We start from the raw sequence: 15,028 nt of genomic DNA on the forward strand, positions 1-15,028 counted from the left end.
TTGATTTTACGACACTTCCCTTGCAACTCTATTCATTTCATTTTGGATGTCTGTTGTTCGGAAGCATTATCAGAGTGTTCTTCCTCCCTTCCTTCTAACTCTTTGGGTTCTATGTGTTGATTCTATTCCCCTGACATCCTTTATTGCTGAGCACTAAGATTCAGTGGTTGTTGATTTTGCTTGTCAGATAGGTTCTTTATAATTCTTTCTTGTTCCATTGTTAACCTTGTGTTATCCTCCTGCAATCGAGCCATTTCATTTTTCAATTCCTGCACTGTCTCCAAACTTGCAAGGCTTGTATTGCGAGCCTCCTCTCCAAGCTATACCCATAATTCAGGGTTATTCTCTGCAGGTCCTTGTCCCACTACAAATCTGTGTGATGCACCTTTTGCTCTCCTCATATTGTCAATCTTGCTCCTATACTTAACACAAAAATAACATGTGAGTAGCCACACATCAGAATTCTTTTAACTGCTCATTAGAGACGGAAATAAATTATATTCAATCTGTCTATCAATTCCAATTCCTGGAGGCAACAGTTTTTGAAACTTGGCTTTGATACCACTTGCCATGACTCCATTGCTAAGTAAGAATTTTTTTTTTCTATTTATTTAAGGTCTTCACGTAACCGTGGTTACCTTTTACGATTATAATCTCGATTAACTATGATTGTTCACCTAAAGACAACATATGGATACCACTTAACATGCGGCATTGGACTTGATTTATGAGCTAATGTACTAGTTTTAGATTTTATTCGAATCACTGTTTGGGTATCACACATGTTGTCCATGCGGCATCTAGTTAGAAGGTAACCTTTCCTTTTCCTCTTGCCATCACATGGCATTCCTTATCTACTACCATGTGTCATTATACCAGCCCTACTCTGTTCTATATGGGGCCGGCAGGCTATCCAATCTCTTGACTTGCATGGTATTTCCCGCCTCATCTACGGTGGAGATCGCCCCCTGCCATCCAATGGTGGCAGCCTTTCGCAAGCTTCCGACCTAATATATCGGTTGCTTTAGATGACAGGGCTCATTTGGTTAGGCAGCTCACCACGGCTTGCTCTGGTTCAACCCATGCATTCAGCTCCAGAGAGCCAAACCTATAGACCCTGCTCAAATGTCGGCGGATTTGTCAAATAATCAAATGATTCAGAGTCCCGTTTGTTCTACTTTCTTTTTATGTGCTCCTTCGATTTACTCGAAGATTTCTTGTTTCGCACATGACTCATGCAAACTACAGGTTGGTTTGATATTGGAGGGTATTCTAAAGCACCAATATGAGAGTTGTTCATACGTTGGTTGGATTTTCCTTTAGTGGGTAGGTTCTTTATCAAGAGCGAGGATGGTTTCCTATGTATATTCTACTGCAGCTCGCATTCCTTCCACAGTTGTCTAACTTTTTTTTGCATGGGTTGCCCTCATACGGTGGCCTAGACTCCACTAAGGCAAACCCTCCTTCAGCATGCCCAGGGTTCCAGGTATGGAAAATCCTTCTGGCTGTGGCCTTGTCTGTTTGTCTGGAAGGTTTTCTTGTGTCCAATGGAGGGTGGCCCTTCCAGTTTCTTTCAGAATTTGATAAATAATGGAGTGAAGGGTGTTAATGTCCCCTCAAGGCTCCAAGTTCCCATTGAAATGACATATGTAATTTAATTACTAAAGTTGGGTGTCCGGCTACAGTTTCACTGCTCGGACATTGTGATTGTACAAACTTTAATGCATAGCTGTGCACATTTTTCTTGCGGCATGTTTATACTCTTATCTGCTGGACTGTATCTATTGTGAAGAACTAATGTTTTTATAGATAGAGTGGTCTCCTTGTTTATACTTGTTAAAAGGATTACCGCACCGCGGTTTGTCTGTATAGGAGATGTAGCTTCTTTTTCTATAATTCATGGTCTCGCCCAGCGTTTAATTATGTCAAGCACTTTGTTTAGTTTGCAAACAAATGTACAGTTTTATGGTGTTTTATGTACTCGACTATGGGTTGGTCTTGTTCCATATGTGTGCATCTTTCCATTTGAGAGGGTCTGAACCGTCCACCCCAAACACAGTCTTTAGTTTCTTTCTCATTAGCTCTTGTTTACTATTAGGTTCTTATCTTTGTTTTAATGTGGGAGAGTTAAATGCTGAAGGGTAGAAACCCTACCCAACCTATTTTCTCCACCCTGCTCAAAACCTAGTTTTCTTTTTAGGTTTTTTCACCGTTATATAATGCTCATGGAGCGGACCTCCTCCCGCGCCCATACTATTCCTAGCCCTACCTTAATACGGGGGAAAACATTCTTATGGCACCTTAAAGAAACTTGCAATAGTCTCTACATCCGATTGATGATATTTCATGGTTGTTCAGCTCACGACAAGGCAAACGATGGCATTTTCTACTTGTATATTTAAAAAAAAAAAAATAGGCTCAGTCCAAACATTACAAGCCAACTAAAGAATAATACTGGAATTTAATCAATTCTGTATACTTTCATATATTCGGGCCTATCTATGCATAGCACAATATTTTCTCAATTTGTGTATTATTATTCCTTAAAGCAGTTAGCCTAATTTGCAATGTCTTCCTAAGGGTTTCATTTTCTTTCATTCTTTGATGCTTGAAACTGGTTATTACATTTGGTATGATACCTCATGACAAATTCACTCTAGCAACCCTTACCAAATACTATTAATGCCCGATTTACCATACATGTTTTAGTTTCCAACCTGAGGAAAAATTGTCTAAACAGAGACGGCTAACTGTAAAGTTCTCTAACTGAGTTTGACCCTCTTCTTGATAGCTTACTGCTACTGCTACCTGGAAAACAATTTATATAGAGAACTACCTGACCTCACCATTTTATTTTCTTTCTTTTTTTAGTACTCTTTCATAATTCTAAAAAGAACTGCAACCCATGGAAATTAAACATTTTCTAGTTCAGGTCAGTGCCTCATACCTGTGTCGCTTTCTGTAAGTGTTCTTTTTTTTTCAAGATAAGGTCACCTCTACTCTCTGCAGCTAGTCAACCACCCGACCATGAGATTGTCTTTCGAGACCAATCTCCCCCCTAGCTTGCTCAAAGACTAACAATCTTTGCTAGTTGCACGCACTCTAAGTCCTTACCATCTGATCATCACCAGACATGGTAAGCCCTCTCCCTTTTCCTATTGCCTTTCCACTACAGTACAGTAATTTTTCCCTCTCCCCCTCCTTTTCCTGGAAACCATTCCACGGTTAGGGGGAAGGGCGGTTAGGGTTTTGCAATTGTTTTTTTTTTAAATATATATTAACTTCTCTCCTCAAAAGTTACATGATATCCCTGTTACTAGGAAATCATTTCTCATTTCCATTTACTGAAAAAAAATAAATTAATAATAATAATAATAAAATAAAAATAAAAAAAATATTAATTTATGCAACAGGTAATAATTATCATCCTTTAGTTTGTTTCATTTTTTTAACTGTGATAAATAAAATATTTACAATAGTCTGGGGATATGACACTTACCACTCTAAATCTCCAAATGATTTTGGACCATTTATTTGAAAATATATGTTTTAAAAAATTTTAAAATATGAACAATTTACTTAAAAATAAAATTTTAAAATGTGAACAATTTACTAGAAAAATATATATGGCTTAAAAACTTCAAATAATTACACCCAAGTTAACCTACGATTTTGGACAATTTATTTGAAAATATATGTTTTACATTTCTTAAATGTGGACAATTTACTTAAAAACATATGGCTTAAAAACTTCAAATAATTAGATCAAGTTAGTCTACCAAAATTATATAGATATAGGTCACAAAGAATATTCAGAACTTTGAAAACTCTCTGGGGTTTTTAGATGGTGTAAATTTCAAAAATCAAACTTACCAAATTAGTATGCATAAATTATGCAGAATTTACAAATTAAACTCATCATTCCAACAATTTTTATCCATAAATTTTACTGAAAAATATGAAAAAAACAACTCCTCAACCTAACCGCTTTTAGATTGTGTAAATTTAGAAAATCAAACTTACCAAACTAGTATGCATAAATTATGCAGAATTTACAAATTAAACTCATCATTCCAACAATTTTTATCCAAAATTTTACTGAAAAATATGAAAAAAACAACTCCTCAACCTAACGGCATGTTCACTGAATGATCCAATGGCTTAACGATTGTACCTTATACAAAAGTTTCAACGTAAAGGTAAATCTGGATCAGCGTTGCGATGTAGTCCCGTAAACGGTGCAGTTGCTCGCCGCATCGTTAGCCTGTCTCAGCAGATGACCATGTACCTTAAATAATGAAGGTCTGCACTCTCGATGCTTAAAGTGATATATATCCTTTAGGACAGAAAATGATATATGTAACCTGTACTCTCGTTTATTTATATAATATATAAAAGTTAGTATTTTTTTTTCTTAAAAAAGGATAGATATTTTCAAGCGTTATTTTAGCTACTTTCAATAGGATGTTGGCAGTTAGCTTTTGAGATAATTTATTTAACTAAAAGTTTGTAAAAAATAAAAAATTAAGAATATTTATTTTGAAGCTTCACAAATGATGATGAATCAATCTGTCCCATAAACTATCTTTAACTTGATGAAAATTAAAATAATTCCTCTTTCATTAAGAACATTTAAAAATAGGTAAAATGTTAAATGATGGATTTGTATTATTCAAAATGTCATTTTAAGGAGAATTCAAAAAATTTGAATATTTAGAAGTCTTTTGAAATTAATATAAAATTACAAAATGTAATTACCCTATAAACGTGGTCTATATTGGAAGTGGTTGAGGAATTTATTTTGGGTGGATGAATTTTATTTATTTATTAAAAAGACGGTGGAGCGAATATTTTTCATATAAGATGGGGATAATATTTGATGTGATTGGGATGTTATGCATTACAGTATTCTTTAATAATTTATTTATTTTTACCGGTTCTCCCTCTCACATACTAGACGCCCTCCATGCATGCGCATCCTCGATTTGCATTCTTGTGCAAGTGTTTGGCTACAGAACTGAATATAATGTGAAACGTCCTCCTGGCTCGTGGATTACTAACAGTCGTTTCAATTAACATACCCTAATTCCCAGCTAAAGAAACGTTTCCATTCAAGTTTCGATCGCTGAATGTTTGGATCAGTTTCATGTTAATTTTGTGCTGCTCATCACCATTGTCGACCATGAATCTTCTTCTTGCAGCCATGAATTTCTTAGCAACGCTCACTCCTCCTTCCCTTTTCGTTGCATTTTGACATCCATGAAAGGAACGATGCCGCCATCAAAAGCGTAGCGATCAATTGTTGGATACTTCATTATCTCACCACAGACGCCACACCGCATTAGTCTTCACCGCCTCCGCCGTCACCGCATTAACGCACCGAAGTTCGTAGGGTCAACATCGTCTGGCCTCATCAATACTCAAAGAGGCAAAACTAATGTATGTAACCCACTCAGATTTTGTATAAATATAGGTGCTCAACAGAGTTGGGACATCCCACTCTCGGCTTTCTTATTTGCGAATGTAACTTGGCAACTGTAGCTGCCTACTCTCTCACGGGAGGGCCTGGGACGAGTACAATTGATAATTTGAGTGGTTTCCTTGTCCATCGATCGATTATAGCTGTAGCTTCATTTTTCTGACTGTCATTCTGCTCATGAAGACCGTTGTCGAGCAAGTGTTGTAGCACAAGTGCCGAACATTTTCCTGAAGAGTGATATGCTATATGTGGAGCTCATTATTGTGTGGCTCATTAAGCTATGTGTGAGAAGCTACTTCCCATTTAATCGATTGTTTGAAATCAGCTATAGAAGAGAAGTTTGACTGTGAGTGAAGAACCGTGTGCGCTGGTGGCTGTAAGGATTTGGAGCTGTTGTCCGAGGAAGGCATTGATGCAGTGGGTTCGAGAGACGAATTGTTTGTAGATCAGAAGTCTTTGAAAATAGAGCATATAAACGACAACAGAAGTTGCAGTTCATCTGCATATGGAAGATGACAAAGACCCATCAATGGTATACAATTACCGAGAGGTGAGTGTTTGGTAATTCGATCAGACCTACAACAATTTGTATCAGTTGTGAAAATTGTTGAGTTCTGCTATTTATTCTCAATTGAGGTGCCTCATTCTGAAGATGAAGCGGGTACAATATCTCCTAAACATTAAATTATGTCCTCTTAATTAATGAAAGAGGAAGAACACCTGTCTTCGATGAATCTATTAGATGAATACTGGATAAAAATGTTTATTTTAGTATTGACCCCGATAAGGTTATTTCCAAAGTCGAAGAGGACGGTAAAGGTGATAATAGTGTGCTGAACATTTTTGGCAAAAATGATATGCTGAGTTGGACCCTGGTGCGGTCAGAACAAATTTCTTGTTGTGGTAATCATGGAATTGTTTATATGTTGAGTTGAGCCTGCATTGTGAGGTTACATTTAATATCTTTTACAGGAAAGAAATACATGTCATGATTTATTCATTATATGTAAAATTATGATGAGGATCATGAAGACAAAGAGGTTATTGAAGTTACCACGAGTATGCAAGATGATATTAATGGATTTTGATGAATGCGTTGTGGGTTTTGTTAAGGTTTGTGTTTAATGTATCTAACTTGAGATTGTTGTAATGAGGCATTTGTGTTGTAAGGGGTGTATGACCCGTTGTACCCGAAACTTCATGGTTGATTTTGGCCAAGTATGTTGTAAGTCTTTTTGAGTCAAACAGGAATGTTTATCCCTCTTAGGTAGAGAGAGTAGGAATGTTTATCCCTCTTAGGTAGAGAGAGTAGGAATGTTTATCCCTCTTATGTAGAGAGAGGGTGAGATATCAAGTTGTGGAATTAACCACAAGGTAAATACCAAGGTGTACTCGTATGTAAGCTTGATGTGTATTTGTTGAGTAAGGAATGTAGTTTTTATCCCTCTTAGGTAGAGAGAGGGTGAGATATGAAGTTGTGGAATTAACCACCACGTAAATACCAAGGTGTACTAGTATGTAAGCTTGATGAGTATTTGTTGAGTAAGAAATGTAGTGTTTATCCCTCTTAGGTAAAGAAAGGCTGAGATATCAAGTTGTAGAATCAAGGAAATTAAAATGTGAGATGAAATCAGAATTTAAGGGGTCAAGTCAGTCGTGAAAAATTTAACATGATTGATGAACCATGTAGGTGAAAAGGATTCGTAGAGAACTGGCAAGTACAACATATGGTACCCATGTACCTTAGTAGATGGATTTCTTTCTATATGGACATCAGTGATAAATTGTATGCAAGTAATAAATTGTATGAAGGTACAATGAAGAAGAATGTCATGCCTATTGTGATGAAAGCCCAAAAAGAAGATATTAACAACTAAAGACAATGTTTGTTGAGTTCTACATATTACAAGATCAATTTGTATACATATTTAGAAAATCCTCATCAATTTTTTTTGGTGAGATAATTAAGGGGTAGAATGTTGGATACCTAATTAGTTCACCACATACGCCACACCACCTCTCGCGTTTGGCCTCATCAATACTCAAAAAAGAAAAACTAATCTATGTAACTGACTCAAATTTTGTATAAATACAGGTGCTCAACAGAGTTAGGACATCCACTCTAGACTTTCTTATTTGCGAATGGAAGTTGGCAACTGTAGTTTAACGATTTATTTTTTTGTACTGTTTCTTTCATCAATGATACCACCATCAAATGATACCACCATCAAAGCCATAGCACTGAGTCCCTACCAACCATGGAACATATCTTCTGCAAATCGAACAGCTCCATTTCGTAGTATGCATTTGAATTAAAACATCAACTATATATATATATATACAAACGAGCTAGTTAAATTTATTAGGAAACAACGATTTTTATTTATTGTGAAGTATGTGAAGTTGAGTATACTTTGTTTTCTAGCAAAGTGTTTCAATGCCCAAAATGTATCTTAATTCTCATATAAAAGTGAATTTCATAGATCAAAGTCGGCATTATCAAAATTATGTATTTCTCACATCCGAATCGAAAATATGTGATGGTATACTAGCATGAAAGTTATTTTTAAGGAGATTAAGCATTCATAAAATGAGTAAAATATGTTCATTTTTCTCATGACAACACCAATGCGTTCATAAAAAGAGTAAAATATGTTCATTTTTCTCACATGACAACACCAATGCATCCCAAGGATGAAGCAAAGATAGAGGTAAGACTCTCCATCATAAATTTATTATATTTTTCATTTTTATGTATAAGAACTAGAATGATTATAAAAGAAGTTGAACATAATTTTGGAGAAGTCATTTGTTTCTAATGCCATCTTGAAACACATGTCTGCATCTCACTGCAAGCTTTTTCGCTAAAATTTTAATCCAAGAGGCCATCAAAGTCATCAAAGTCATTAGAGGAAATCAAATTTCCAATTTTATGTTACCACCATGTCTAATGCATGCACATATCATTGTATTTTGTTACCCTTTTATTTTATTTTGTGGCACATATCGTAAGTTACTTTGTTGTTATTTGATGGGTATGTGCCAATTCACATGGTGTGAGACCTCGTATGAGAGCCAAGTATCTAGTGCTTTTTAAGTTGCTACTGGTGGTGTGGACGGATGGGACGCAGTTCAAGTTATTGACCCTCTCACTCAGTCAACTGGTATTGTGTATAACATTGTTTGTCTATTATCTATAACAAGTTTTTCCTCCCTTAACTTCCTTAAGGCTAGACCAACCTATGCCTTTGGGATGTTACATCTAGAACTTACCAACATATGCCTTTAATCAAAATGGCCACAAAGTGGCTTCTCTGGCTCTCACCTGCAATGGGATTAAGCAGAATGTGACTTCTCTGTATCTCACCTGCAATGGGAGATACTTGCAATGGGATTAAGCACGATGGGATTTAAGTAGAATAGCCACAAAGTGGCTTCTCTAGATCTCATGGGATAAACTAGGAAGCCTTTACAAATCAACTCAAACTGACCAACATATGCCTTTAATTAGAATGGCCACAAAGTGGCTTCTCTGGATCTCCCTACAATGGGATTAAGCATAATGTGGCTTCTCTGTATCTCACATGTAATGGGAGATAACTGTTATGGGATTTAAGTATAATAGCCAAAAATTGGCTTCTCTAGATCTCACCTACAATGGGATAAACTAGGAAGCCTTTAGAAATCAACTCAATTCAAAAAAAATGTTGCAGGTTGAGACATCTGAACCTAGCGTACTTACAACACTTATCACTTTTGTTACTTACCTTTCAAACCTTTAGCTCATGAGAGGTTTATTTTTTAAGATAATTTCTAGATGTCTGTTAATTTTGAGTTGCTTTTTCTCAAGTTTATTTAAATTTTTTGGTTTGTTAGTTTCAAATTTATTTAAAATCTTTGGTTTGTGAAAGCTTTATCGTAATGTTTTGTTATTTGTAGTCATCTTCCCAATAATTTCATGGCTTTGCAGGTAAAGTTCATATGTGATTTTTCACCTTTGGAAATGGATATTATTGTGGTTTATCTCGCTATTTCATAAATTCAATAGTTGTTGTGAAATTTAGAATTTTAGCTATTCCAAAAGTTGCCTGAACTACAAAATTTCAGATATTTTCTTCAAATAACTACCATTTTATAGAGAAAACTTTAAAACTTTATACTAAAGAATATTGCGTCATTAAAGCATAAATAATCTGACTAATATTGCATAAAGCACTTCAACTAAACATATATTTTGGAGAAATAAAAAGATTTATATTTTGATATTTTTTCTCAAAATTTAAATAGCAACACAAGCTGCCTGAACCATAGAATTTCAGGTTTTTTTTAATAACTACCATTTCACAGAAAAGCTTTAAAAAAAATATTACATTATTGACACATAAAGAATCTGAATAATATTGCATAGAGCCCTTGCAACTAAACAATTTTTGAGAAATAAAACAATTTCTATTTAGATATCTTTTCTCAAAACTTAATTAGCAAATAGGTTAAACAATCTCTAAAATTTTAGGGTGATACCTTTTGAACAGAACACCCATATTTGATGAATTTATTCTCAAGATTTTGACTAGTTCATTTTCAACAAACACTTGTATTCATATAACTTCATCTATGAGAAGATTATAGTACAGATTTATTTTCTAAATCGAAAATTTTAAATGCAGAGATACTTCTGTTGCAAAACTCAGTACACGAATTTACTTTAATAATTCTTGTATTCATCTGTTTCTCAAACTCATTTAATTTTCTGAGCACACACAGTTATACAATGGCTTACACTACAAACTAGAGTGTTTCGTTCATGTAAACTACAACAAGATCTGCATTTGCAAGTACTAATCAAAGGATGTGTAAATTACAACAAGATCTCCTAGAATCCTTTAAGAGTCTTCATATATCGAAATTGTTGTCTCTGGTTGTAATAAATATTCACAATGGTTTTTCACTTGCTTATTAATATTTCCAATGCATGGAGCTTAATTAGATCATAATTAAGCAATATTTTAACAATATGAATTTTGTAATAATTTACTTCTAATGCAGATAAAGAGTCTTGTGATGTAGATGAGGAATGCTTGTCCTGTCCTATGATTTGGTGATGCAACTGTGGTCGTTACAACTGGAGAAACTATGGTATGTTATTTGATATCATGCAGAGAATATCTTGCATAGAAGGCAAAGCTTTAGCAATCATCCATATAAAAATTCTACACCTACTAAGTGTTAATAAGAAGTGTTTCCTTGATGTTCAAACCATGTTGTAGGTGGCAGTGGAAGCCGATAGAAGGTGATAGGTGGAAGTTGAAGAAGGTGATAGGTTGCAATTGGAATTGAGAGATGGCAGTAGAAGACAGTGGCATTCAAAACTTTGGATAAACACCCTATTCACTAAAGAAAAAAATAATATGCAAACTCAAAAAACAAACAAAGCCGAACTTGCTAAACTTGAACTTTGGATAAAAGTTCAAAAAAGAACAAACCAATCCAAAGCCTATTTTCAAACTTTGGATAAAATCGAAAAACAACACAACAATTCAAAGCTCAATTTTAAACTTTGGATAGAAGTACAAGTTCTAATTTAAAACTTTTGATAAAAGTACATGTAATAACGTTGGATAAATGTAAGAGTTTTGGATTCAAAGATTTGGATTCAAAACTTTGGATAAATGCTCTATTCACTAAAGAAAAATATAATATGCAAACTCAAAAAACAAACAAATCCAAACTTGAACTTTGGATAAAAGATTAAAAAAAACCAACCAATCCAAAACCTAATTTCAAACTTTGGATAAAATCGAAAAACAATACAACAATTCAAAGCTCGATTTTAAACTTTGGATAAAAATACAAATTCTAATTTCAAACTTTGGATAAAAGTACATGTACTAATGTTGGATAAATGTAAGAGCTTTGGATAAAATCATATGTATTCCGAGAGGTTTGCAATAAAACCTCAAACATACCTAGCCAATCAGAATCGATTTTTAATTGATCAAATAATTTTAAATATCTTTTTTTGTCCAAAACTTTCACAGAAAAAACATTATAAAGAATATTTCATTATTGACGCATAAAGAATCTGATTAATATTGCAAAGAGCCCTTGCAACTAAACAATTTTGGAGAAATAAAATGATTTATATTTAGATATCTTTTCTCAAAATTTAATTAGCAAATAGCTTAAACAATCTATAAAATTTTAGGTTGATACCTTTTCAACATAACACCCATATTTGATGAATTTATTCTCAACATTTTGACTAGTTCATTTTCAACAAAGCACGTGTATTCATATAACTTCATCTATGAGAAGATTATAGTACATATTTATTTTCTAAATCAAAAATTTTAAGTGCAGAGATACATCTGTCGCAAAACTCGGTACATGAATTTACTTTAGTAATTCTTGTATTCATCTGTTTCTGAAACTTATTTAATTTTCCGAGCACATACAATTATACAATGACTTACACTACATAATAGAGTGTTCCATTCGTGTAAACTACAACAAGAACTACATTTGCAAGTAATAATAAAAGGATGTGTAAATTATAACAAGATCTCCTAGAATCCATTAAAAGTATTCATATATGTAAATTGTTGTCTCTCGTTGCAATAAATCTTCACAATGGTTTTTCATTTGTTTATTAATATTTCCAATGCATAGAGCTTAATTAGATCATGATTAAGCAATATTTTAACAATATGAATTTTGTAATAATTTTCTTCTAACGCACATAAAGAGTCTTGTGATGTAGATGAGGAATTCTTGTCATGTCCTATGATTCGATGACACAACTATGGCCATTACAACTAGAGAAACTCTGGTATGCTATTTGATACCATGCAGAGAATATCTTTCGGAGAAGGCAAAGCTTTAGCAATCATCCATATAAAAAAACTACACCTACCGAGTATTAATAAGAAGTGTTCCCTTGATGTTCAAGCCATGTTGTAGGCGGTAGTGAAAGCTGATGGAAGGTGATAGGTGGCGGTTGAAGAAGATGAAAGGTGGCAGTAGAAGACAATGACATTCAAAACTTTGGATAAACACTCTATTCACTAAAGAAAAATATAATATGCAAACTTGAAAAACAAACAAAACCAAACTTACTAAACTTGAAATTTGAACTTTGGATAAAAGTTCAAAAAAAACAAACCAATCCAAAACTAATTTCAAACTTTAAATAAAATCAAAAAACAACATAACAATTCAAAGCTCAATTTTAAACTTTGCATAAAAGTACAAGTTCTAATTTCAAACTTTAAATAAAAGTACATGTACTAAAGTTGGATAAATGTAAGAGCTTTGGATTCAAAACTTTGGATAAACATTGTATTCAATAAAGAAAAATATAATATGGAAACTCAAAAAACAAACCAAACTGAGCTTGCCAAACTTAAACTTTGAATAAAAGTTGAAAAAAAAACCAACCAATCCAAAACCTAATTTCAAACTTTAGGTATAATCGAAAAACAACGCAACAATTCAAAGCCCAATTTTAAACTTTGAATAAAAATACAAATTGTAATTTCAAACTACAGTTGGATAAATGTAAGAGCTTTGGATAAAAGCATAGGTATTCAGGGAAGTCTCCAATAAGACCTCAAACCTACCTAGCCAATCAAAATCGATTTTTAATTGATCGAATAATTTTAAATATCAATTTTCGTCCAAAACTTTGGTAAAGACCTCATATAAAAAAAAGTCAGTAAGACTAATGCATGGTCAAAGCGATATCGATAGCTATATACCATGCCGTGGGCAGGTATAATAAGGATCTGTATAGTATATATTATGCACCCTTCCTATGAAATAAGAAATGGTTTCTGATGTGTTATCTTGGTTAGGATTTACATTCATTTTATGGTTGTGTGCGTTATCTTGGTTAGGATTTACATTCATTTTATGGTTGTGTTTCTAATGCTTCATTTGAGTTGGGATTTAAACTCATTTTATTTAAATGTGCTATTTTCAAAATGAGTTGGAATTGGATTGGTTATCATGTAAATATGATTCAGACTTTGTTGAGTTTATATAGTCATCTAGAAGTTAATTAAACTATCCGTAATGAAATATGTTGCTTTAATAAAAACAGAGTTTTAAACTTATGTTCAGAGCGCTTGTGAGAACGACGACGATACAATCACTAGCTCCGTGTCATCCCGCCCACCGGAGAACAAGGAATAAGGTTAGGTTAGGTATGGCTGAAAATGTCTGAAAAAGTTCATATTTCTGAGGCAATGATTCATGATTAAAAAGGCCATAGATTTGTTACTTGTGGAAAAAGGAAATACAAAATATTAAAATTAAATTATTATCAAAATAGATATACAAATAAACATTTATATATATTTCACGTAGAAGAGTTATGTGACAATCTTATATGTGAAGAAAAATGTTTAACAAAAATCTGGACAAAAAGAATAATTATGATGGAAATTTATTCATTTTCAAATAATTCTAGGTTAGTATAAACTTAAAAGGTATTTTTTTAATATATATATATATATATATATATATATATATTTAATATTGATAATAATGTTATTTACAAATTTTTTTCTATATTTTGAATTTATTTAACTCATTTTCTTATAATATATAATTAAGTTTATATATGTTTATAATATACTATTAAAATTACATATATGTTTATTTTGAAATATGGTTTTTATAATTTTAATTTAACTATTAATAATTTTTAAATAGATAATAACGATTTAATTTCACTAATTATTTTAGAATATTTTTAATAGTATTCATATTTAAAGAATGAAATTTATTTTAAAATAGTTATATATATATATATATATATATATATATATATAAATATAATTATGCCCCTTAAGCACGGTTTATATCATAATTGGGGTTGAGGAATTTTTCTTTTTATTAAAAAGATGGTGTTAAGGATTTTATTTTCTTAATTAAAAAGATAGTTTGGATTTAACGTGGAGCGAACATCCTTAATCTAAGATGGACATGGAGGGATGAGATTTGAGGTCTATTGGAATGTTGTGCTTTACAATGTTATTCACATCCTAGATTCCCATTCTCTTACGAGGAGTTGGTTATGAAGATGAATATAATATTAAAGGTCTTCTTTGTTCTTGGATTAATATTAATATTAATATCAATTTTAAGGTTTAATATTAATTTTAGGGGTTAATATATTAATTTAAAGTTTATATTGTCAATCTTAGGGTTTTATATATTAAATTAGGCTTAATATTAATCTTAGAACTTATAATATTAATGTTAGGATTTAATATAACATTTAATATATAGTGTTTAAAATATTAGAGTTTACAATTTGGATTTATAATATTGGGTTTAATATTAGGGATTAATACTAGGTTTATAATAGAATGTTTAATATTAGGGTTCAATATATTGAGTTTAATATTGTGATGTTTGAATGCTATAGAAACTTATTGAACATCATATTGTGAAAAACATTGTCTCAATGCAATAAACATTCTAACAATTATTGTTGCTACGTTGCATTGTTTATTATTAATATTAGGGTTTAATATGTTAAAA

Source organism: Pinus tabuliformis, chromosome 2_2 (assembly GCF_031772625.1).
Source record: "Pinus tabuliformis cultivar Carrire ecotype Pingquan chromosome 2_2, CPIR1, whole genome shotgun sequence".
Taxonomy (NCBI): Eukaryota; Viridiplantae; Streptophyta; class Pinopsida; order Pinales; family Pinaceae; genus Pinus; species Pinus tabuliformis.